This window comes from Pristiophorus japonicus, chromosome 1 (assembly GCF_044704955.1).
Source record: "Pristiophorus japonicus isolate sPriJap1 chromosome 1, sPriJap1.hap1, whole genome shotgun sequence".
NCBI classification, from domain to species: domain Eukaryota; kingdom Metazoa; phylum Chordata; class Chondrichthyes; family Pristiophoridae; genus Pristiophorus; species Pristiophorus japonicus.
This window is the reverse complement of record NC_091977.1, coordinates 189,427,355-189,452,977: the sequence shown is the minus strand read 5'-3', so window position 1 is coordinate 189,452,977 and position 25,623 is coordinate 189,427,355. Positions and strand designations below refer to the sequence as shown.

Here is a 25,623-nt window from a genome sequence, read left to right as displayed (position 1 = left end):
TATAATTTTTCAATTATGTCTTTTGGTTTACCTTGCATTTTTATGTCTTGCTATGAACACACCATCTTTTCTCAAGTTAACAGGTCTACAGGTCTACTGATACTGCATGTGTGTTATTTTGTTTCAAGTATCTGAGTACATTGTAGTATTCCAGCGCCGATGAAAGTTCATAATCAGAGTTTTTAAGGGGCCAGTTTTCCACATGATCGTTTTTTGGCGTAGTTATAGAGGTACATCCAATTTTTTAGTGGCCGACAAGCGCCAAAAAAAAGTTCCAAGTTTTGCCGGAATAAATTTTGAATTTGGAGCGGCACAGATTGTCCTTAAGTTCTGTGGGTGGAGCTTAAGGTCTGAGCCAAAAACTAAGATTGCCAGGTAACGAGCGACATACTGAAGGGCTGAGGCTGGAAAGTGAAACATTTGCCGCTCCTATCCCGGCCCGAAAGGCTCCCGGCTCCCGGTGCCGCTGCTATCCCAGGCCCCCAGTGCCGTATCTTCAGCTCCACTAAAACAATGACTTCTTCTCTGTGCTGATTTTCTCTTCTCTGCGCCGATTTTCTTAACTTCAGGTAAGGTTTTTCGGAACGGTGCATTGCACCGTTTTTGAAAAATCCTAGTTGGCCAAACTCGCTTAAATAACCAGAAATGGCGCACCTGGCAGTTTCCGGCCCCAGTGACGTCAAAAGATCGGGAACTAAAAATATCGGATGTAAGTAGTTTAGGATGGCGCAGAAACTTTGGTGAAACTTGTAAATTTTAGTCTGCTCCAAAGAAAACGGCGTAGACCAAAAAAAGGTGCAGAATGGTGGTGAAAATTCAGCCCAACATGTTGCTCTGCATTGCCCAGTTATTGCAGTAGACTGCATTCTACAAGTGTGCGTTCAGTATTAGATTTATTTTATATATAGTGAATTTTGGAATTCATCTTAGTTTTGGAACTCAGTTAGGATATTTTATTTTGGAAGCTCAAAATTAAACATTAATATATCTAGTGTCTTTCTTTTGATCCTGCTTTTTGTTCTGTGACTTCTGGTTGTTTTCATTTGTGAGGAGGTTTTGAGGTCTGAAGTGTGCAACATTGAAATTTGGCTCTTGATTGACTTGTTGTGGTGCTGAGAAATTTGAAAGTTCTGAACTCTGGTTCATGACCTGAAAATCAGTTTTTAAAAGCTGCTGCCATTTTGGAGTGCACTGATCTGCCATGTGTGTTTTCCCTTTACTTCACTCTTGGGAAATGTTTTAAAGCATGGCTTTCAGAAATAATCCAGTACAGATCATTGATATTCTTTCCATGTGCTGTAACACATTTTAGTATCATAAGATCATGAACTGGAACTGTGGATGATGTACCTTCTCATAAAGTACTTCGACAATCCTTGACTTTCCTCTAGGTCTTTGTTCAATGTCCCCATCAACTAATTCTTCACTTAATTTGGAACAGTGGTATTTGATCAACAGACTTTTCCATAGCTACTATTATTGATTGCCTATCTGTGGTCTTCAGACTGTATTCTGTGTTCTCTTCTTCCTTGATCCAATGACTTTTATGATGGGCAATAACAATAATAATTTTTATTTATATAGTGCGTTTAACGTAGTAAAACGTCCCAAGGCGCTTCGCAACAATTTTACAACACGTTAGATATTGATCATTGAGAGAAAGAACATAAGAATATAAGAATTAGGAACAGGAGTAGGCCATCTAGCCCCTCGAGCCTGCTCCGCCACTCAACAAGATCATGGCTGATCTGGCCGTGGACTCAGCTCCACTTACCCGCCCACTCCCCATAACCCTTAATTCCCTTCTTGGTTAAAAATCTATCTATCTGTGATTTGCATACATTCAATAAGCTCGCCTCAACTGCTTCCTTGGGCAGAGAATTCCACAGATTCACAACCCTCTGGGAGAAGAAATAGTGAATCGTCTCTGTACCCCCTCCAAGGCTAGTATATCCTTCCTTAAGTAAGGTGACCAAAACTGCACGCAGTACTCCAGATGCGGCCTCACCAATACCCTGTACCGTTGCTTTTGTACTCCATCCTTCTCGCAATGAAGGCCAACATTCCATTCACCTTCCTGATTACCTGCTGCACCTGCAAACTAACTTTTTGGGATTCATGCACAAGGACCCCCAGGTCCCTCTGCACCGCAGCATGTTGTAATTTCTCCCCATTCAAATAATATTCCCTTTTACTGTTTTTTTTCCCAAGGTGGATGACCTCACATTTTCCGACATTGTATTCCATCTGCCAAACCTTAGCCCATTCGCTTAACCTATCTGAATCTCTTTGCAGCCTCTCTGTGTCCTCTACACAACCTGCTTTCCCACTAATCTTTGTGTCATCTGCAAATTTTGTTACACTACACTCTGTCCCCTCTTCCAGGTCTTCTACGTATATTGTAAACAGTTGTGATCCCAGCACCGATCCCTGTGGCACACCACTAACCACTGATTTCCAACCCGAAAAGGACCCATTTATCCCGACTCTCTGCTTTCTGTTAGCCAGCCAATTCTCGATCCATGCTAATACATTTTCTCTGACTCCGGGTACCTTTATCTTCTGCAGTAACCTTTTGTGTGGCACCTTATCGAATGCCTTTTGGAAATCTAAATACACCACATCCATCGGTACACCTCTATCCACCATGCTTGTTATATCCTCAAAGAATCCCAGTAAATTAGTTAAACATGATTTCCCCTTCATGAATCCATGTTGCGTTGATTGCACTATACCTATCTAGATGTCCCGCTATTTCTTCCTTAATGATAGCTTCAAGTATTTTCCCCACTACAGATGTTAAACTAACCGGCCTATAGTTACCTGCCTTTTGTCTGCCCCCTTTTTTAAACAGAGGCGTTACATTAGCTGCTTTCCAATCCGCTGGTACCTCCCCAGAGTCCAGAGAATTTTGGTAGATTCTAACTAATGCATCTGCTATAACTTCCGCCATCTCTTTTAATACCCTGGGATGCATTTCATCAGGACAAGAGGACTTGTCTACCTTGAGTCCCATTAGCCTGTCCAGCACTACCTCCCTAGTGATAGTGATTGTCTCAAGGTCCTCCCTTCCCACATTCCCGTGACCAGCAATTTTTGGCATGGTTTTTGTGTCTTCTACTGTGAAGACCGAAGCAAAATAATTATTTAAGGTCTCAGCCATTTCCACATTTCCCATTATTAAATCCCCCTTCTCAACCTATAAGGGACCAACATTTACTTTAGTCACTCTTTTCCGTTTTATATATCGGTAAAAGCTTTTACTATCTGTTTTTATGTTTTGCGCAAGTTTACTTTCGTAATCTATCTTTCCTTTCTTTATTGCTTTCTTAGTCATTCTTTGCTGTCGTTTAAAATTTTCCCAATCTTCTAGTTTCCCACTAACCTTGACCACCTTATACACATTGGTTTTTAATTTGATACTCTCCTTTATTTCCTTGGTTATCCACGGCTGGTTATCCCTTCTCTTACCGCCCTTCTTTTTCACTGGAATATATTTTTGTTGAGCACTATGAAAGAGCTCCTTAAAAGTCCTCCACTGTTCCTCAATTGTGTTACCGTTTAGTCTGTGTTCCCAGTCTACTTTAGCTAACTCTGCCCTCACCCCACTGTAGTCCCCTTTGTTTAAGCATAGTACGCTCGTTTGAGACACTACTTCCTCACCCTCAATCTGTATTACAAATTCAACCATACTTTGATCACTCATTCCGAGAGGATCTTTTACCAGGAGATCGTTTATTATTCCTGTCTCATTACACAGGACCAGGTCTAAGATAGCTTGCTCCCTTGTAGGTTCTGTAACATACTGTTCTAAGAAACAATCCCGTATGCATTCTATGAATTCCTCCTCCAGGCTACCCTGTGCGATTTGATTTGACCAATCGATATGTAGGTTAAAATCCCCCATGATTACTGCCGTTCCTTTTTCACATGCCTCTATTATTCCCTTGATTATTGTCCGCCCCACCGTGAAGTTATTATTTGGGGGCCTATAAACTACGCCCACCAGTGACTTTTTCCCCTTACTATCTCTAATCTCCACCCACAATGATTCAACATTTTGTTTATTAGAGCCAATATCATCTCTCACAACTGCCTTGATATCATCCTTTATTAACAGAGCTACCCCACCTCCTTTCCCTTCTTGTCTATCCTTCCGAATTGTCAGATACCCCTGTATGTTTAATTCCCAGTCTTGGCCACCCTGCAACCACATCAAAAGCATACCCATTTGTAATGATTTGTGCCGTCAACTCATTTACTTTATTTCGAATGCTGCGTGCGTTTCGGTAGAATGTTTTAATACTAGTTTTTAAATCATGATTTTTAGTTTTGACCCCTCCTGCAGCCCCATTATATTCATGCATATTGTCCCTTCCTATCAACTTGTGGTTTACACTTATCCCAGTGCTACTCTGCTCTGTTGTCTCCTGCCTTTTGCATCCTTTCTTGGGGTTCTGTTCATCTGAGCTCTCACCCACTCTAACTAGCTCAGAGCCCTCTCCTGGGTTCCCACCCCCCCCCACAAGCTAGTTTAAAGCCCTCCCAACCGCACTATCAAAACCACCCGCGAGAACATTGGTCCCGTCTCTGTTGAGGTGTAACCTGTCCGACTTGTGCAGGTCCCACCTACCCCAGAAGCGATCCCAATTGTTCAGGAAACTAAAGACCTCCCTCCTACACCAATGCCCCAGCCACGTATTTATCTGACTGAAAGAGAGAAAAAGTGGGAGAAGGAAGTGTAAAAAGAGGTTAAAGGCTCGGATCTGAAGCAGCAGCCAAAATGCGCACGCAAATAGACACAGACGAAAAAACGGGGAAAAAAAAAGAAATTCAAATTACATTGTAAATAATGTTATAGGTCCTGGCTCGCACTGCCTCCGTTGCTAACGAGCAGCTTTTTTTCAAACTCTCTCTAGCTGCTCCAGGCTTGTGACTCTCGTTACTGACTCCCCAACTAGAGGAAACAATTTGTGTCTCTTCACTCTTATCAAAACTCATCAAAATTGTAAAAACTTCTATTAATTTTTTTCCTAGCCTTCCCTGCTCTAGTAAATATAGTATCTCAGGTTTCTCCTCATAACTATAATTTCCCATCCCATGAATCAATGCCAAACATTTTCTGTGGCTTTAATGTTCTCCCTATAATGGGGAACCCATAACAACATACAGTACTGTAACTATGGCCTAACCAATATGTTTCATTATTTCATCATTACCTTTTGTATTTTATGTCCCTATTTTATAAAACATAAAATTCTATTGCCTTTTTTGCGGCTTTATCTACCTGCACATGCAATTTCAGGGAATTATTTATTTGAACCCCCAGGTCTCTTCATCCATACCTTTCAGTGTCTTTCCATTAAGTATATACTTCTATTCTTTGTTTTATGCTCCCAAAATGTATTATCTCACTTTGATCCACATTAAATTGCATTTGCCACCTGTCTGCCCATTTTGCTCAAATTAGCAAAAGATATATTTCGGACCTTTATCAGGAAGTTCTTCACATAAAAGGGTAAATTCTTAGCAGGGAGTCATGTTCAAAAAGGAGTGCGGATTGCAGATAGGGGCACAATACTGTAGCACTGATTCTGTGATCAGCCTTCACTTTGTGTGCATTTCTCCACTGCGAGTACAGCAGTTGCTGAATTTACCATAAAGAGTAATCAACAAGTGAAGTGGATTTCTTTGTCTGGCAATAGAGGCAAAATGGCTGCACTCATTTCAGAAACATACAGTGGTTTCTATTATGATGGAGGTACCTGTTGATTCTGTGGGTTGGGATAAATAGTCTGCCTCATCTCTTGTAATCTTGAATGGAAATGCAGGCAAAACCAGGTTTAAGTTAATAGTTAAAATAATTTTATTATAGTAGGAATCTAAGTGGTAAGAAATGTAATTTTACCTATGTTTGATGCAATTTGATAACGGGAAGCAACAGATCATTTTTGTACTGTTGGTATAAGGCGGCCTATAAATAGATTCACCGTGGCATTCCTGTTGCTTGAATTTTCAATTACTTGAATTGTTTCTTCCATCTGGGTTTGAGCAACTGGCCTTTAAAGACTTTCATATCTAACTGGCTCAATAGAAGAAGGTATTGAATTAGAATGGACCATTTAGCCGTATCGTACCTGTTCCTTCTACAATTATCTGTAGCTAAATATATCTGCGATGTTTCTCAGTATATGATCACCTTAGCTGATAACTGCTTCACACTGACTAGAAAGTTTCAGTGAATGGCCAGCAATCATCCCAAAATTGTTATACTTTTCCCACTTCTCCGTTCAGGCAGTTCCTCTTGTGCTTGCACCTTAATTTTATCAATCTTAAAATTCATCTGTTCCTTACCTCATCATGAAATTGGTCCAGACCGCTTTGAGTGCTGCTAATATATTTATCAGTTGGCCACATAGCTTGGTGTTATAAAATTTTGTTATATTACAAGTGTCATGTATTCAACCAGCATTGTAACCCATGTATAATCTGATCTAAGTTGTACACTGTGAGAACAATGACCACTAGGTGGGAGACACTCCTAACCTGGGCCTTCAGGTACAAAAGGGGAAGCTCCACCCACCTTCATCACTTTGAGTGCTAAGGAATAAAGGACAGGTCACAGACTGACCTCTCAAGCATTTATACTGTATAGTAAGGACCTATCAAGAAGCATACTCCATCATGGCACTTATGAATAACATGAACAGCAAGAGACTGAGAACAGATCCTTGTGGAATTCTACTATCTACGGTTCCCTAGCCAGATATTTTTTGATTTGTCATCACCTACATTCTATATCTAAATTAGTTCTCAATCCAGTTAGCTAATTTCATAATAATTCTCTGAACCTAAATCATTATCATATGCAATAGTATTCCAAAATCTATAGATTATATCTAGTGGATTACCATGTCTCATACTCTATTTGCTCCTAACATGCAGTGAAATCTACCCACATGGCTTGAATCTGACAAATGAACATAAGCCCCATTTGGGGAATTTGTTTTGCTTGTTTGATGTATCGGCTTCTGTATCTTCCATATATAACATATCAGTTTTCTTTTGTGGAGTTACATACCAATTAAAATAGGTCATGTTAATGCTGAGGCATTTAATATTTTTCACATTTCAGACACCTAGGCCGAGATTTTCCGGGAGGCAGTTGGTGCGATTGGTGACGGGTCGAGTGGGAAAGTGTTATTTTCCCCCAGCGGCTTTTTCTCCCCACTGTGAACCCACTGCCATGCGCCTTTCCCTGATGTCGGGTCTGTCACCGCTGAACAGACTCGACGCACAGTGGCAGGGGACCCAATTCAGGTGATTATGACCTTGTTTAGAGATCATTAAGAATACATTTGAGCTCACCTTTTGATTTTACATGCTCACCCATGGGGTCCTCGCTACTCACGGATCACATCTGTTAAGCTGAGGTGGGAGTTCAATGGCCATTGAATCAGTTGTTGAGTTGACAGCTTCATATGTTAAGTAAAAATTCCCACCTTACAGAGATATCTCCCCTAAGCCACATGCTCTTCCTCATTGCATTTCCACAACAGATTCACCATGCTGCAAGTCTTTACACAAGTTTCCAATCCAGTCTGACCTCAGTCCACTCTCACCATTGACAGATTGCTTCTGTAATCTCTACTTCACCTGCCATCTGTTCCATCAGCATAGATGCCCTTTATACTCTCTCATCTTAGTCCTCAGAATCCCACCACGATCAGTCCCAACACCAGCAGTGTGAGGCACACAAGCAGCACCAACAACAACACCACCTTCTCTGCAATCACATGATGGTGCACGGGACACAGGGCATCAGTACCCGACTACATTGCTGCCCAGGAGACCAGGGATGGCCTCACCCATGGCCAAATCTACTTCTCTTGACGCTGTATACTCTGGCTGCCACATGATGTGCCAGATTGGCACCACCCACACATCAACACCATAAAGCATCCCTACAGTGCCCAAGCCATTACTTTCACACTCATCACCATTGCGGGGCGGTACTGTTGTGTCTCACCATTCACTGCAACTCACCAAGCCACTTCCAAAAGTGCACACAAATCTGTCCAAGGATGCAAAGCGTTGAAAATAAAGATTTCAATGTTTGATAGCACATTAACAGAAACTTTACATGAACATTGCAGAACACACCAAAGTGTCTACCCTTGTGTGTTGTTAGTTGGTATGATTGCATGAGGATGAAAGTGGGTGCGAGGGGTGGCTAGTGAGATGGGGTTGTGAGAATATAGATAGAGAGGGATGGGTGGCGGTCCAACGTAAGGATGTGCAGGAGTAGGGAAGGCAGAGTGATGGGGATGTGATGAGAGGCAAAGCAGGATGAGATTGAGTGTGGCTTTGTACTAATGTTTTGTGATCTAATGAGATAATTGAAAGGTTTACACCACTGCAGCCAGGTCCTCCTGACCACGTCCCCGCTTGTGCCTTCCTGAAATGTGCAACCAGGCTGTGTTGATCACCTGGGGAGGTGTCTTCCGCCCATGGGAAAGGAAGAGGACCTCCCTGCGTGCTGTGACTCCATAAGCATATGGAGGGAGTCATGTGAGAACCTGGGTTCAGTGATCGTCAGTGTTTGGAGCACCTCAATGTTGTAGAACACTGACAGCACAAACGTCACAATAAATTCAGACTTGGTCCCTTTAAGGAAACTGGCTGATGACGCATCAACAAATGACGTCACCAGACCTGCTTCCTCTAATTGGATCGGGAAACGCGCTGGGCGGGCTTTACAAGCCAATCCAGGTAAATTCATTTCAGACAGCAAGATAGAGCCAGCAGCGGGGTCAGGACAGACCCTAGTGTCATCAACAAGCAATCCCAGCCAGCTGCAAAATAAAACTCCCTCTATTTTGCCTCAGTCTCAGAATAACACAGACTTTTGCACCAATGTGATATTTGCATTTTACATTCTAGCTTTCGAACATACGAACAATGACGGACAGGTAAAGACCATCTGGTCCATCGAGCCTGTCCCACATAATTGCGATATCTTGTGTATCACAACATATACACTCCACCCCACCCGAAACCATGTGATGATCTGGGAGAGACAAAAAAACAGATAAAAAAAACCCAGACCAATTTGGGAAAAAAAAATCTGGGACAGTCCTCTCCGACCCATCTGGGCGATCAAAACTAGCCCAGGAGATCACTCTGGCCATTAAATTTCCTGTAGTACCTACCTTCTGTAAGAGTTAATCTCCGCCGCAGCCAGAAATAAATCCAGCTTTTGCTTGAAGGAATTCAGTGAATGTGCACTATTCTCTGTGAAAAGAACCACCGCCTGACATCTAACCTAGATCTAGCCTTATATAACTTCAATTTGTGCTCCCTAGTCCTGCCTAGACTATTTAATTGAAATAAACGGTCAGCTGGAATGCTGCCTATTCCCTTCATTATCTTATAAACCTCAATTAGATCCCCCCCAGAGTCCACGCTGCTCTAAAGAGTCCCAACTCTTTTAACCTATCTTGATAACTAAAATGCTTTAGACTTGGAATTAGTCTAATGACCCTCTTCTGCACCCTTTCCAGAGCCTCAATATCACCCACCATGTGAGGAGACGAAAACTGGACACAGTATTCCAAGTGCGACCTGACTTGTACAAGGACAAAACAGTGCGCCTTGTCTTATACTCAATTGTCCTGTGGATACACCCCAACACCCTATTTACTCTAGCTATCACTGCACGGCATTGCTTGTGTACCTTTAAGGATGTATGCACTAGAATGCCCAAATCTCTTTCTATCTCCACCGTCTTTAATGCCTTTCCGTGGAGGGTGTATGAATGTTGAGCATTTGCCCTGCCCACATGCATAACACTGCATTTATCTAAGTTATACATCATTTTCCAGTCTTGAGCCCAGTCTCCCAACACATTAAGATCTGCCTGAATCAGACGAGCCTCTTCTATAGTGCCACTTGCACAGATCTTGGTATCATCTGCAAATTTGCCGCCAACCCTTGAATCCAGATCATTAATAAAAATAGCAAAAAACAACGGTCCCAACATTGATCTGTGCAGGACACCACTGGTGACCGGGCTCCAAACAGATCCAAATCCATCTATAACTACTCTTTAGTCCTGCCAGCCAGTTCTGTATCCAACTCAATATATTTCTACTAATACCAGAGTCTCCGATCTTCTAGAGAAGCCCCTTGTCAAAAGCTTTTTGGAAATCTAAGTAGACAATGTCTACTGGGCTTCCCTCATCCACCACACTTTTTCAAAAAATACAATTAGGTTTGGTCTTTCTGAGAAACTTTGTCAATTTAGAACCAAATTTAGGGCAGATGTATGCCGATGTCCAACAGAGACTGGGCTGAAACTACCTAAACCCATTTCATGTAAGGACATTTACAGGACACATCTTTACTAAGTGCAATCCTGGTGAGTACTGGGATTATCCAAAGTCTTGGAGAAATTATATTGGGATAGCAATAAGCAAGTTTGATTTCCTTACATGAATAGCTTTGTGAATGCCAAGGAGCTTGGAAAAGCAGTGCATCATTTTGAATTAAGTAGTTATCCCTTCATCTACTTTCTTATTCTATCTCACATAATTAATCCTAAATAACATACAAATCCAAGGACTGCTGTTGCTTACCAGAACATTTGCACGTGAAACTACTTTCTGAAAGTTCACTGTACTATGAAGCATGGTTAAGTACCATTAGTAATTTTACAAGCTAGTGGTGTTGAGTGCAAAAATATATCTGAACACTTATGGGAAAGTTGTAATTCCTACAAAAATATTGTTTATGCCTTTTATGTCTATGTGACCCCATCTCTCTGATTTGTTTTCTCATATTTATTTATATCTGAAATAAATAATTCACATCAGCTATTTTAGTAAACAGAATGCTAAAGCTTCAAATTATATCTGGGATACCATACTTAGTTCCATTACTTTTTATTTGACAAGTGAAGCCTGCCTTAGGACAGAGTTTAGCAATTTGTTACTTGTCATGCTGAAAAACTTGCTTGAAAAGAAAACGTACTTTGAGAAAACCTTCTATAGATAGCTTAAATACTTTGAATGAACATACATCAATATTTTTTTCCATTCGCTGCCCAGTTATAAAGATTCAAGCACATTCGCAGTACATTGTTTTTTTTAATAGTAGGTAATGCATCTAATTATAGGTTATAGACAGAAATTACGATGTCCCAATTCCTGAAATTCCCTTGTATTAATGTTTACAAATTATTAAGCCACAGGGTATAGTTATAAAATATGCAGCCCATTGTGTTGTAATTTAGATTTGATACTACTCCACATAAGTTAATAGGTTCCAAAACATCAACTGTTTTGTTTGGAAGAGACCCAATAGAAATTCTTGCTGGTTTTTTAAAAATATATTTTCCATAGATGAACCATTGAAATTTATAGCACAGAAGAAGGTCATTCGGCTCATTGTGTCCGTGCTGGCCGACAAAGAGCTATCCAGCCTAATCCCACTTTCTAGCTCTTGGTCCATAGCCTTGTAGGTTACAAGACTTCAAGTGCATATCCAAGTACATTTTAAATGCTATGAGGGTTTCTGCCTCTACCACCCTTTCAGGCAGAAACCCTCATAGCATTTAAAAAGTACTTGGATATGCACTTGACCCCCGCCACCCTCTGGGTGAAAGAAATTCTCCTCAAATCCCCAAATTCCTACCAATTATTTGAAATCAATACCACCTGGTTATTGACCCCTCTGCTAAGGGATTATGTCCTTCCTATGCACTCTATCTAGGCCCCTCATAATTGTATACACTTCAGTTAAGTCTCCCCTCAGCCTCCTCTGTTCCAATCAAACCCAGCCTATCCAATCTTTCCTCGCAGCCAAAATTCTCCAGTCCAGGCAACATCTTCGTAAATCTCCTCTATACCCTCTCTAGTGCAATCACATCTTTCCTGTAATGTGGTGACCAGAACTGCACGCAGTACTCTAGCTGTGGTCTAACTAGTGTTTTATAAAGTTCAAGCATAACCTCCCTGCTCTTATATTCTATGCCTCAGCTAATAAAGGCAAATATTCCGTATGCCTTCTTAACCATCTTATCTATCTGTCCTGCTACCTTCAGGGATCTGTGGACATGCACTCCAAGGTCCCTCTGTTCCTCTACACTTTTCAGTATCTTACCATTTAATGTGTATTTGTATATGTATATGTACCATTGATGATAAGATTCAACACCGCCTCCAGTGCGCCAGTGCAGCCTTCGGCTGCCTGAGGAAAAGAGCGTTCGAAGACCAGGCCCTCAAATCTGCCACCAAGCTCATAGTCTGCAGGGCTGTAGTAATACCCACGCTCCTGTATGGCTCAGAGACATGGATCATATACAGTAGACACCTCAAGTCGCTGGAGAAATACCACCAACGATGCCTCCGCAATATCCGACAAATCCCCTGGGAGGACAGATGCACCAACATTCGCCTCCTCGACCAGGCCAATATTCCCGGCATTGAAGCACTGACCACACTTGATCAGCTTTGCTGGGAAGGCCACATTATCCGCATGCCAGACACGAAACTCCCAAAGCAAGCGCTCTACTCGGAACTCCTTCATGGCAAATGAGCCAAAGGCGGGCAGAGGACACGTTACAAGGACACCCTCAAGGCCTCCCTGATAAAGTGCAACATCCCCACCGACACCTGGGAGTCCTGGCCAAAGGCCGCCCTAAGTGGAGGATGTGCATCCGGGGGGGCGTTGAGCACCTTGAGTCTCATCGCCGAGAGCATGCAGAAATCAAGCGCAGGCAGCGGAAAGAGCGTGCGGCAAATCTGTCCCACCCTCCCTTACCCTCAACGACTATCTGTCCCACCTGTGACAGGGACTATGGCTCTCGTATTGGACTGTTCAGCCACCTAAAGACTCATTTAAGAGTGGAAGCAAGTCTTCCTCGATTCTGAGGGACTGCCTATGATTCCCTCGCCTTGTTAGCCCTCCCAAAATGCATTACCTCACACTTCTCCGGATTGAATTCCATTTGTCACTGTTCTGCCCACCTGGCTAGTCCATTGATATTTTCCTGCAGTCTGCAGCTTTCTTCTTCATTATCAACCACACGGCCACTTTTTGTTATGTAATGATGTGTGTATCGTCCTAGTACCGTAAATGTAATGTAAGCACTATGCCACACCACAGAGGGCGCTGTGGTGGGAAACCTGGTAGTACCTGCAACAAGGGCTATATAAGGCTGACCACCACACGTGAGAGGCACTCTGGAGCTGAACAATAAAGGACGAAGGTCACAGCAGTTAGACTTACACCAGACCGTGTGGAGTCAGTGATTTGTGTGCTACACACACCACATTGGCGATAAGGAAGCGAACGAACTCCACGCAACCATGACTACTCTGGGCTCGCTAAAAGATTTTTACCGTGGGCAATGATTGGGAGGCCTTTACGGAAAGGCTCGAGTACTACTTCACGGCAAATGACCCGACGGAGGACACATACGCAATGAGAGATAAACGTAAGGCGATATTGCTCTCCAGTTGTGGAGATGAGGTTTACTGTCTCGTCAGAGATTTGCTGGCACCTGGGAGCGCCAGGGACAAGTCATACGAGGAGCTGACTGAACTCATTCGTGACCAGTTGAAACCGAAGGAGAGCATCCTCACGGCCAGATACAAATTTTACCATCACTGCAGACCCGAGGGCCAGGATATCACCAAATATGCTGTGGACCTCAGGAGACTCGCGGCGCTGTGTGATTTTGGCGCACACCTTGACGAGGCTTTGCGGGACGTTTTCGTTATGGGGATTGGCCACGAGGGCCTCCTTCACAAGTTGCTAGCCACGGAACCCACAGTCACTCTGACAAAGGCCATCACCATCAGCCGGGCATATATGACCTCGACTTGCAGCACCAAGCAAATAATCCACACAGTCTCGAACCCGGCAGGCACTGTCCACAGGATAGCGCCCACCACGGACAAAACTGCAGAACATGGCTCTGCCCGGGGCAGAGAGCACAGACCTCGGGGTCCTGGAACTCAGAGTCCACTGAGGGGGGCCAATCAAGCAGCACCATGCTGGCGCTGTGGAGGAAGCCATGAGGCTCACCGGTGCAGGTTTGCGGAGTACACGTGCAATACCTGCCACACGAAAGGCCACCTTCAGCGTATGTGTAAAAGAAATCAGACTCACCATGTGGCTGAGGAGATGGGGGATGATCCACTGTTCAACGAGGAGCAGATAGAAGAAGATGAGGTGTTTGGACTGCACACGTGTACCGACGATTCGCCCTCAGTGATAAGGGAAGTAAAAATCAACGGAGTCCCTGTGAGTATGGAAGTGGATACGGGCTCGGATCTGTCGTTGATGAGTCGGAGAACTTTTGATAAACTGTGGATTAACCCAGCTGCACGACCCAAGCTGGTCCCGGTCACGGCGAAGCTGTGTACCTACACCAGGGAACTAATAATGGTTCTTGGCAGAGCGATGGTGCAGGTATCCCACGGGGACGAGACGCACGGTTTACCTCTGTGGGTCGTTGCAGGCGATGGGCCGACACTCCTCGGCCGGAGTTGGATGGGGACGGTCCGTGGGAGCTGGGAAGACTTCATCACTCCACAGGCTGCTGCTCCCCGGGGTGCTGCCATGCCCCGGGTCCCCAGAGAGCAGCGCCGACCGAGCTGGAGCTGCAGCCTCAATCCCCCCACAGGCAAGCCCCAGGCCCGGACCTCACACCGAGATCCTGCAGCCTCAGCCCCCACAGGCAAGCCCCAGGCCCGGACCTCACACACACATCCTGCAGCCTCAGCCCCCACAGGCAAGCAGCCCTGCACAGAGGGGCCTAGTGGGGGGGGAGTGAGCCGGCGGGGTGCGAGGGATTTAGGATGGCCGGCGGTTCGGAAGAGCCCCGCCGAGGAGCTGTTAGCGTCGGGCGGCAGCAGCAACTGGAGGTCGGCGGCCACGGCGGCCACATTGGAGGCCGCTACGGAGGCCGCGGGGGACGCGGCAAGTGCGGCCGATGGAGAGACCACGACGGCTGCAGGAGAGGCGGCAAGTCAGGTGGCAGCGGAGGGGAGCGGAGGCTGCGACGGCGGAGGGCATCCGGAGCGGCGGAGAAGAAGATGGCGACAGCATCGTGTCGGAGCAGCAGAGCATCAAAAATGGCGGCGCCCAAGGAGAAGCCTCGTGGAATCCTCCTGCATCAAAGATGGCGCCTTAAAAAGGAAATGCACCCGGGAGTCTTAAAAGGGCCTTACCAAGAGGTGGTCCCCACAAAGGACTTCTGTAAGGCAGAGCGAGTCCAAAATGAGCTATGTTAATGTGAGATGGCGAATTTATAATAAGAATTAATTTTTTAATGCTGAATGGCCACTGTATTTGTGTAAAATAATGGATGAAGTACAATTAATGATAACGGCTAACAAGGAAATCAAGGATCCGTTACCAGTCAATAACTAGTTAATGTACCAGATAATATGTACCATACTAACGCACTGTCTATGCCTACCTGCCTTTCGTTGGACAAGTGTGATGTTTTGTAATGATGTGTGTATCGTTGTCCTGCGTCCTGGTGGGGGGGAGGGAAGGTGATGTTATGTAATGATGTGTGTATCGTCCCAGTACCTTAAATGTAATGTAAGCACTATGCCACACCACAGAGGGTGCTGTGGTGGGAAACCTGGTAGTACCTGCAACAAGGGCTATATAAGACTGACCACCACACGTGAGAGGCACTCTGGAGCTGAACAATAAAGGGCGAAGGTCACAGCAGTTAGATTTACACCAGACCGTGTGGAGTCAGTGATTTGTGTGCTACATACACCACACAAGTCTTCCCAAAATGCATTACCTCACACTTCTCCGAATTGAATTCCATTTGTCACTGTTCTGCCCACCTGGCTAGTCCATTGATATTTTCCTGCAGTCTGCAGCTTTCTTCTTCATTATCAACCACACGGCCACTTTTTGTTTACTTGCAAACTTCTTAATCATACCCCCTACATTCAAGTTATTGGGCGCAATTTGACCCAAGCCTGTTTTCTGGTGTATTGCCAGAGTTGGGCCCGTTTTTCTTGGCCAGAAATGCGGCAGAAATATTTTGTCAAAGTTTCTCTGATGTATAATTCAAATTTGGTGCCACTCAGCGTGTCCAGTCGCCTTGGGGGGGGTGGAGCCTGCTATCTGCGCTGAAAAAAATTATGATGCATCTTCTGCGCATGTGCGACAAAAAAAATGAAGTTTTTGTCATTATATCAGTGGATGCGCAGCACAGCTCCAGATTGGCAGTCGGCCATTTTTAAAGATACAGTTGTGTGAGAAGGAGTGCTGTGTGAGAGCATTGGAAAAATCGGATCTGCAGGGAAGGACCAAGAATTTCTTACAGGATGAAGTGGAGGCACTAGTTACTGTGATTGAGACCAGATGGCAGGAGCTGGACACCAGCAGAGGTTACATAAATGTTCCACCCAAAGAAATGAAGAAATGCTGGAACCAAGTTGCAGAAGATTACTGTGCAATGGTGACCACCACGAGATCTGGAGGCCAGTGTAAAAAGAAGTGGCAGGACCTTGGTCAAGTAGTTAGTGTAAGTAATATTTTTGTTTATTCAATGCAATTACATTGGAAATGTTACCAGCTGTATATGTCCCACCCAGCAGAAAGATACTCTCTATAAAAAGTTGCATTTTCATCTTTGCAGGGGAGAGCATTGACCTTACGCGATCACTCCTGGACACTATCAGTGGGGTGGGTGATGAGATAGCGGGACTGTCAGGAGAAGTAACAGCAATCTCACGAGAAATGGGAACGATGTCTGGGACCATAAGTGAGGGAATGTCACAAGTAGCTGATGCCCTGTCAGAGATGGTGCAAACACTTTCACTGAACATGAGGGAGGGAATGTCACAGGTAGTTGACAGTTTTGCTTAACATGAAGGAGGGAATGTTGCACGTTGTTGAGACACTGTCAGGGCGCATAAGGGACGGCATGTTGGAGTTAGCTGCTGCAATATGGGAACACGCCCAGACCCCACGACCATTGACAGAATCAACTGCCACTCCCATTCCAATCCCCACATCAGCCTCTGAAGAGCCCCAAGCCGGGCCTTCCACATTGCCGGCAGCTGCCCCTCCCTCCTCAACAGGGCCGCACTACCCAAGATCTTAGAAAGAATAAGCTTGGTACCAACCCCAGAAACACTGCGCTGCCGCTTGCGGGTAGGGGTGGTGGAATCACCAAGAACAAGCGCGGTGAGCGATCTTAGAATAAAGTGGAGGAGAGATGGGTGCAGCCTTTCTTTGCTGCTGCTGCTGTTATTATTGCTACTGTTGTAACTGTTCTCAAACTATAAGATTTTTGTAAGTTATGCAAATTTACAAGTTTAAAAGTTAGTAAGTGATCTTAAAGTTTTTAAGTGATCTTAAAATTTGTAAGTGGTCGTAATTGAAAACTTTAAAGTTTGAAACAAGAATGATTTTATTAAAGTTAAATTAAGTACAAAGAACTGCTTGTTAAATTTTTGAATAAAATATATTTTACATTAAATCTGAATCATTTCCATTATTTTGTTTGATTATTAACACAATGTTTGAAGTAAACAAGAATCATTTCCATCATGTGTTCCATTAACACAACGGAACAGCTCCAAACAGTAAACATGGTCCATGTGGAATAATTGTCGCTGAGCCTTCAGGCAGCAAAGCATTCACGGATGAGCTGCTGGTGCAAGGCTCGAGCAATCGTTAAAGGGGCACAATGGCCCACCCTCCTCCACCGTCGTGCTTCAGGTTCAGGTACTTGAATGGCTTCCTCGTCCTCCAGCTGGTCATCTGCATCTTCCTCATCATTATCATCAACCACTCTCACCACAGTTGGGTCTTCTCCTACCAGCTACTGCTGCCTCATGATGGCTAAGTTATGCAGCATGCAACACACAACAGTGAACTGACCGACAATCTCAGGGGAGTACAGCAAGTAGCCTCCGGAATGGTTCAGGCATCGGCAACGCTGATGCCAATGGTTCTCTCTATGATGCTGCACGTCGCAATGTGTGACATGTTGTATTCCCGGTCAGCTTCTGTCCGGGTTACGTGTAGGGGCATCATCAGCCAGGTGGCGAGTCCATATCCTTTGTCTCCCAGTAGCCAGTTCTGCCATTCTGGCTGCTGCTGAAACATGGCAGATATAATGCTCTCGCATAGGATGAACGCATCATGGGTGTTCCCATGGTATTTTGCATCGACTGACATGATGCGATGCATGTCGTCACACATGAGCTGTACATTAATGGAGTGGAAGCCTTTTCTGTTCCTGTACATCTCGGAATCCTCCAAAGGTGCTCACAAGGTGATGTAGGTACAATCAACGCAGCCCTGTACCTTTGGGTAGCCAGCAATCCTGGAGAAACCCACAGCCATTTCACGCATTGCTTGGGCGGTCATGGGGAACTTTATGTAGTCATTCCTCCATGCATATACTGCAGTTGTCACCTGCCAAATGCAGACACATGTTGCATATTGAGAGATGGCGCACACATCCCCAGTTGTAGCTTGAAACAAGCCGGAGGCTTAGAAACATAGAAACATAGAAACATAGAAACATAGAAAATAGGTGCAGGAGTAGGCCATTCGGCCCTTCTAGCCTGCACCGCCATTCAATGAGTTCATGGCTGAACATGCAACTTCAGTACCCCATTCCTGCTTTCTCACCATACCCCTTCATACAGGCAGCTGTAACCTTCACTTCAACTGAGAAAGCAGTCCTCCTGATGTTTCTAGGTTGCAAGTCTGCTTTCACCAACTCACAGATCTCGGTTACAACTTCTTTGCGGAATCACAGCCTTCTGGCACAGTCTACATCACTCGGGTGCAGGTACGAATGCCTGTCTCGATATACCCGACATTGGTAAGGCCTCCTGCCCAGCACTCTACAGGCTCTGATGTTCCTCATGCAATGACCTCGAATCAATTGTCTCCTATGTAGCACCATCGTGCAGAAGGCTCGCACAAGGTACGGCATTGTTAGTATTGCCCCCATTGTTAAATTTTACCTTTGCAAGAAGCTCAAAACGGCAGGAAGGCAGGCATGACAGGTTCTTTGTTCTCTTTCCCCAAGGTCTGTATGGATGGACCACACCCAGGTCTTGTGACTTATCCTCCCTCTTTTCCTCCCCACTACCCCCCCTCCCCCCACCCCAGCTCATTGTAGTCTTGTGACTTTTCCCCTTCTCACACCCTCCCGCTCCCCCAAACTCATTGCAGTCTTGTGACTTCCCCCTTTCTTCCTCCCCCCAAATTATTGCAGTCTTGTGACCTCCCCTTCTTCCCCCCACCCCAACTCATTGCCGTCTTGTGACTTCTTCCCTTCTCCGCCCCCCCCGCCCCCCCAACTCATTGCAGTCTTGTGCCTAGTGCAGCAGCCTTCCGATCGCCATCTCCCTCCCTAGGCTCAGTGCAGAAGCCTTCCAATCGCCTCCGCCCCACGGGTTTTTTTTTGCAGCCGCGCCCCTGTGTCCGATTCTGACGGCCAACGCTATGACCGCCCCCTCCAGCCCTGCTTGAAGATGTTCGGTGGTGGCGTGTGAGTAAAAAAAAAATGAAAAGTTCAGAAATCAAAGAAACTTCCATGTACTCAGTTGAAAGGTAAAAAAAATTGAACTTTATTATTTCAAGTGTTAGAGACTCGCTCCAAAAAGTTCGATGAAAAACAATGGTGTCTTTCAGTGTCGATTTTTCAACGTGCGCTGCTTTCTGTTAACTCACCAGAAGGTTTTTCTTGAGTGGCCAGATACGCCGAACTAGGATAAAAGATTTGGGGGCAAACTGCAAAAAATGCTGAAAACTGGCGCAGACGTCAAAAAAAATCTAATGTAGAATATTCGTAACTAAAGCAGTTACGCCGGTGCAGATTCCAGGGAGAAACTTTGAGTTAAATACTTACGCCAGAAAAAACGGTGCACTCCAAAAAAACGGCGCAAATGACCCGAGAAAATTGAGCCTATAATCATTGATATATGCAAAAAGTAAGATACCTCATACTGAGCCCTGCGGAACCCTACTGGAAACAGCCTTCCATTCACACAAACACCCATCGACCATTACCCTTTGCTTCCTGCCTCTTTCGAACAACAATTTAAAAAAAAAAATTACCAGTCTTCTGAGAATGCTTGTTAACTAATGTTTAGTATTCTGCTATGTAGTTGCAGTAGATTTACCAAAAATTATGTGAAATGTATGTTTTTAAATGTGCATATACTATAATTGTAGCCTTCATTTCATGTTTTAATCTTGGTATACAGCCATGAATTTGCTGCAGTTGTGGCCTAGCAAAACATGCTATTCTGCCTTATTTCCTTAAATGATATTTCTGAATTTCACTAATAAGTGTATTACGATTATTTTTAGTTGTTGTGACTAAGGCATTTTTTGGCTAATATACGTCAAGATCGAAGAGTAGAGATTGTGTATATATTACATTAGAAGCTGTGGTAACAGTTTTTATCATAGTGAATTCTGTGGTTTTCAGTGCTTCTGTTACTCTGCTAGGATAAGCAAGAGGATATCCGTAGAAAGCTATTGTCGTCATCATCATAGGCAGTCCCTCGAAATGAGACTTGCTTCCACTCTAAAAGTGAGTTCTTGGGTGACTGAACAGTCTAATATGGGAATTACAGTCTCTGTCACAGGTGGGACAGATAGTCGTTGAAGGAAAGGGTGGGTGGGACTGGTTTGCCGCCGCTCCTTCCGCTGCCTGCGCTTGCTTTCTGCATGCTTTCGGTGACGAGATTCGGGATGCTCAGCGCCCTCCCGGATGCTCTTCCTCCACTTAGGGCGGTCTCTGGCCAGGGACTCCCAGGTATCGGTGGGGATGTTGCATTTTATCAAGGAGGCTTTGAGGGTGTCCTTGAAACATTTCCTCTGCCCACCTGGGGTTCGTTTGCCGTGTAGGAGTTCTGAGTAGAGTGTTTGCTTTGGGAGTCTTGTGTCAGGATTGCGAACAATGTGGTCCGCCCAACGAAGCTGGTCGAGTATGGTCAGTGCTTTGATGCTGGGGATGTTGGCCTGATCGAGAACACTGACGTTGGTGCGTCTGTCCTCCCAGGGGATTTGCAGGATCTTGGGGAGACATCGTTGGTGGTATTTCTCCAGCGATTTGAGGTGTCGATTGTTAATGGTCCATATCTCTGAGCCATACAGAAGGGCGGGTATCACTGCAGCCCTGTAGACCATGAGCTTGGTGCCAGATTTGAGGACCTGATCTTCAAAAACTCTCTTCCTCAGGCAGCCGAAGGCTGCGCTGGCGCACTGAAGGCAGTATTGAACCTCATCGTCGATGTCTGCCCTTGTTGATCATAGGCTCCCAAGGTATGGAAAATGGTCCACGTTTTCCAGAGCCGCGCCATGGATCGTGATGACTTGGGGGCAGTGCTGTGTGGCGGGGTGAGGTTGGTGGAGGACCTTTGTCTTACGGATGTTTAATGTAAGGCCCATGCTTTCGTACGCCTCAGTGAAGATATTGACTATGACTTTGAGTTCAGTCTCTGAATGTGCGCAGCTGTAAGCGTAGTCCATGTACTGTAGTTCGACGACAAGCGATTGACAAAAATCAAAACTGAAGTTAAAGGCTTGCTTAACTTACCTTTTATATGAAGGGGGTTCATATTTGGAATCAGGTCTTGGATGTGCTGGGGCTTAACTTAATGATCTTAACTTCCAAGAGAGCTTCGAGTTGCCAGAGGATTGACTTATGAGCTGCGTTTACTGCTTTAAAATCTAGTATCTGATTTGAAAACATTTCAGCTGGAAAATTGGACCCCGTTTTATCTGTTTTTCAAGCGTAAATTGGAGGAAAACAATGACAGATTTGCTGAGCTATGTCCTGCGCCCCAAGGACGCCTGAAATACGACCGACCCCATATTGAGTCATGTGATACTCAGGCGCTCATTTCAGTTACTTAAAACAGGCGTTAGGTCTTTAGCTTATGTTAATGAGCAGGCTAACAAATGTTTCAGGACCCCTCTCCTAAATTGGTTAGTTCCACTCAAGATTTTCAGGCATTCGCTGTAGCCTAACCAGAGACTGTCAACAAAAAGATGAGTTTATTTATATATTATATATTTATATATGCCTCGTCCCCACTCCACAGCACTACTGCCATCCTGTGTTGACTCTCCTCCCTATAGCCTCCCAGGACTTACCAGAGGGCCTAACCTGGAGGGCAGTACACAGGCAAGCAGTTTCTGGAGGTGCCTAAAGCTTGCTGGAAATGTGCTTATGAAGGCCGAGGCTGAACTTAGCGCACTGATCAATTTAGGTTCAAAAATGAGCCTAAACAAATGTTATGCCTTCCTCTTTAGCTTACATTTTGATTTCACAGCTCTTTGGAGAATTATAAATGGAATTGTGGTAGATTTGTCTAAGAAGTAGCACATTGTGCGGGAAACTATGTGGCTCAGTTGCTTAGACCCTATCTTATCATTTCTGTGACCCAAATTCAAATCCAGTTCACACTGATGGAATGAAAGTCTCCTCTTGCTGCTGTAAGGGATATATTCTGCTCCTTGTTGGCATTAATTCACTCAGGCCACAGGAAAATTGTAAAAATGTAAAATTGTAGGTCGACTGATCTGAGGTTAAGGCTGAAGCATGCTGGATATGGTATACCTGACCTGAGAGCTGATGCTGATATTGGGTGCCTGAAATGGGAAAAGTTGCATTCCCAACCTTAATTAGCATAAGCATTTTTTTTTAATTATATGAAAAAGGAAATCAGAAATTGTTTCGTATTGGGCAAGACTCAGCTGGACAGGAATGAGTGTAATATGCATAAAGATTTGAGACCTGGGGAATTTTAATTTTTTAAAATTTGTTCCTGGTATGTGGACAGCGCTGGCAAGACCAGCATTTATTGCCCATCCCTAATTGCCCTTGAGAAGATGGTGGTGAGCCATCTTCTTGAACCGCTGCAGTCCTTGTGGTAAAGGTACTCCCACAGTGCTGTTAGGAAGGGAGTTCCATGATTTTAACCCAGCGACGATGAAGGAATGACGATATACTTCCAAGTCAGGATGGTGTGTACTTGGATGTGGTGGTGTTCCCATGCGCCTGCTGCCCTTGTACTTCGAGGTGGTAGAGGTCGCGGGTTTGGGAGGTGCTGCCGAAGAAGCCTTGGTGAGTTGCTGCAGTGCATCTTTTAGACGGTACACACTGCAGCCACGGTACGTCAGTGATGGAGGGAGTGAATGTTTAAGGTGCTGGATGGGATGTCAATCAAGTGGGCTGCTTTGTCCTGGATGGTGTCGAGCTTCTTGAGTGTTGTCGGAGCTGCACTCATCCAGGCAAGTGGAGAGTATTCCATCACACTCTTCACATGTGCTATGTAGATGGTGGAGAGGCTTTGGGGAGTCAGAAGGTGAGACACCTGCCGTAGAATACTGACCTGCTGTTGTTGCCACAGTATTTATGTGGCTGGTCCAGTTAAGTTTCTGGTCAATGGTGACCCCCAGGATGTTGATGGTGGGGGATTTGGCGATGGTAATGCCGTTGAATGTCAAGGGGATGGTAGTTAGACCCTCGCTTGTTGGAGGTAGTCATTGCCTGGCACTTGTGTAGCATGAATGTTACTTGCTACCTATCAGCCCAAGCCTGAATGTTGTTCAGGTCGTGCTGCACGTGGGCATGGACTGCTCCATTATCTGAGGAGTTGCGAATGCCACTGAACACTGTGCAGTCATCAGCGAACATCTCCACTTCTGACCTTATGATGGAGGGAAGGTCATTGATGAAGCAGCTGAAGATTGTTAGGTCTGGGACACTGCCCTGAGGGAACTCCTGCAGTGATGTCCTGGGGCTGTGATGATTGACCTCCAACCACCACAACCATCTTCCTTTGTGCTAGGTGTGACTTCAGCCAGTGGAGTGTTTTCCCCCCTGAATCCCATTGACTTTAGTTTTACTAGGGCTCCTTGATGCTACACTTGGTCAAATGCTGCCTTGATGTCAAGGGCAGTCACTCTCAACTCACCTCTGGAATTCAGCTCTATTATCCATGTTTAGACCAAGGCTGTATTGAGGTCTGGAGTCGAGTTGTCCTGGCGGTACCCAAACTGGGCATTGGTAAGCAGATTATTGATGAGTAAATGCCGCTTGATAGCACTGTTGACGATATCTTCCATCACTTTGCTGATGATTGAGAGTAGACTGATGGGGCGGTAATTGACCGGGTTGGATTTGTCCTGCTTTTTGTGGACAGGACATACATGGGCAGTTTTCCACATTGTCGGATAGATGCCAATGTTGTAGCTGTACTGGAACAGCTTGGCTAGAGGCGCAGCTAATTCTGGAGCACACGTCTTCAGCACAAACAGCTGGGATGGGTGTCGGGGCTCATAGCCTTTGCTGTTTCCAATGCTCTCAGCCTTTTCTTGATATAAAGAAAAGAAAGGCTTGCATTTATATAGCACCTTTCATGACCACCGGAAGTCTCAAAGTGCTTTACAGCCAATTAAGTACTTCTTGAAGTGTAGTTGCTGTTGTAATGTTGTAATGTTGTAATGTAATGTTGTGGGAAACGCGGCAGCCAACTTGCGCATAGAAAACCCCTACAAACAGCAGTGTGATAATGACTAGATAATCTGTTTTTGTTCTGTTGATTAAGGGATAAATATTGGCCAGGACACCAATAGTGCCATGGGATCCTTTACGTTCACTTGAGAGAGCAGATGGGACCTCGGTTTTATGTCTCATCTGAAAGACAGCACCTCCGACAGTGCAGCATTCCCTCAGCACTGCGCTGGAATGTCTGCCTAGATTTATGTGTTCAACCTTCTGGCTCAGAGGCAAGAGTGCTACCCACTGAGCCACAGCTGACATGAAGACCAATTAAATAACTTAAGACAGCACTGTGGGAAAATGTACATCAAGTTAAAAATAATTGACAGTTAATGCTTTTTATATGAATCAGTTCTTAATTATTGCCCCTTATTACATCTTGGGAGTTATTTTTTTTGAAGTTCAAACAATTAAACTACTTGGGTGTTGGGTTAAGTTGGGTTGAAGTAAACAGCTTTGGGGTGTTTCAAACTGGGACCTGTAGACTAACAAATCAAATAATGCAACTTGATGCTATAATTATACAATCATATCAGCATACACATTGTACTGAACCACTGACCTTTTGTATGGAACTACGTACAATGTCATTTTTAAACCCGAGAACAGCAGGCTTCTGGAATTTTTAATAAAAATTAAAAATACTGATACAAATGATGAAAAAAACTCTTAAGTAAGCAAAATGTTTGAGAAGGAATTGCACACATACACACAACAAAATTAATTAGAGCAATTTCATCTTTTAGAAATTAAGTATTTTCACATAACAATCCATGCCAAATTTCAAGAACCATAATCAGTTCTAGAACTCTAGTGATAGTACTTACCAAGTCAAGTCTGATACAAGGCATTACTTAATAGACAAGTCCATGATAACAAGTTAAGTATTGCACAAAGTGTTGGTGTAAAACCTTGAAGTACTCACATGGACAGACAGTTTTTTTTGGCAAAAAAGTCTTTAAAAAAAACATTCCCAACATTTAAACCACATAATAACCAGAGCAAAGAATTTACAATCAGTGAATCAGGTT

General features: G+C 44.5%; 1 protein-coding gene across 3 annotated transcripts in view; it reads left to right on the top strand.

The window, feature by feature from the left end:
* The window catches only part of ssbp2b (single stranded DNA binding protein 2b), an 810,931-nt gene that overhangs the window by 253,917 nt on the left and 531,391 nt on the right, over positions 1 to 25,623 (top strand). The gene's annotated exons all lie outside the window — the stretch shown is intronic.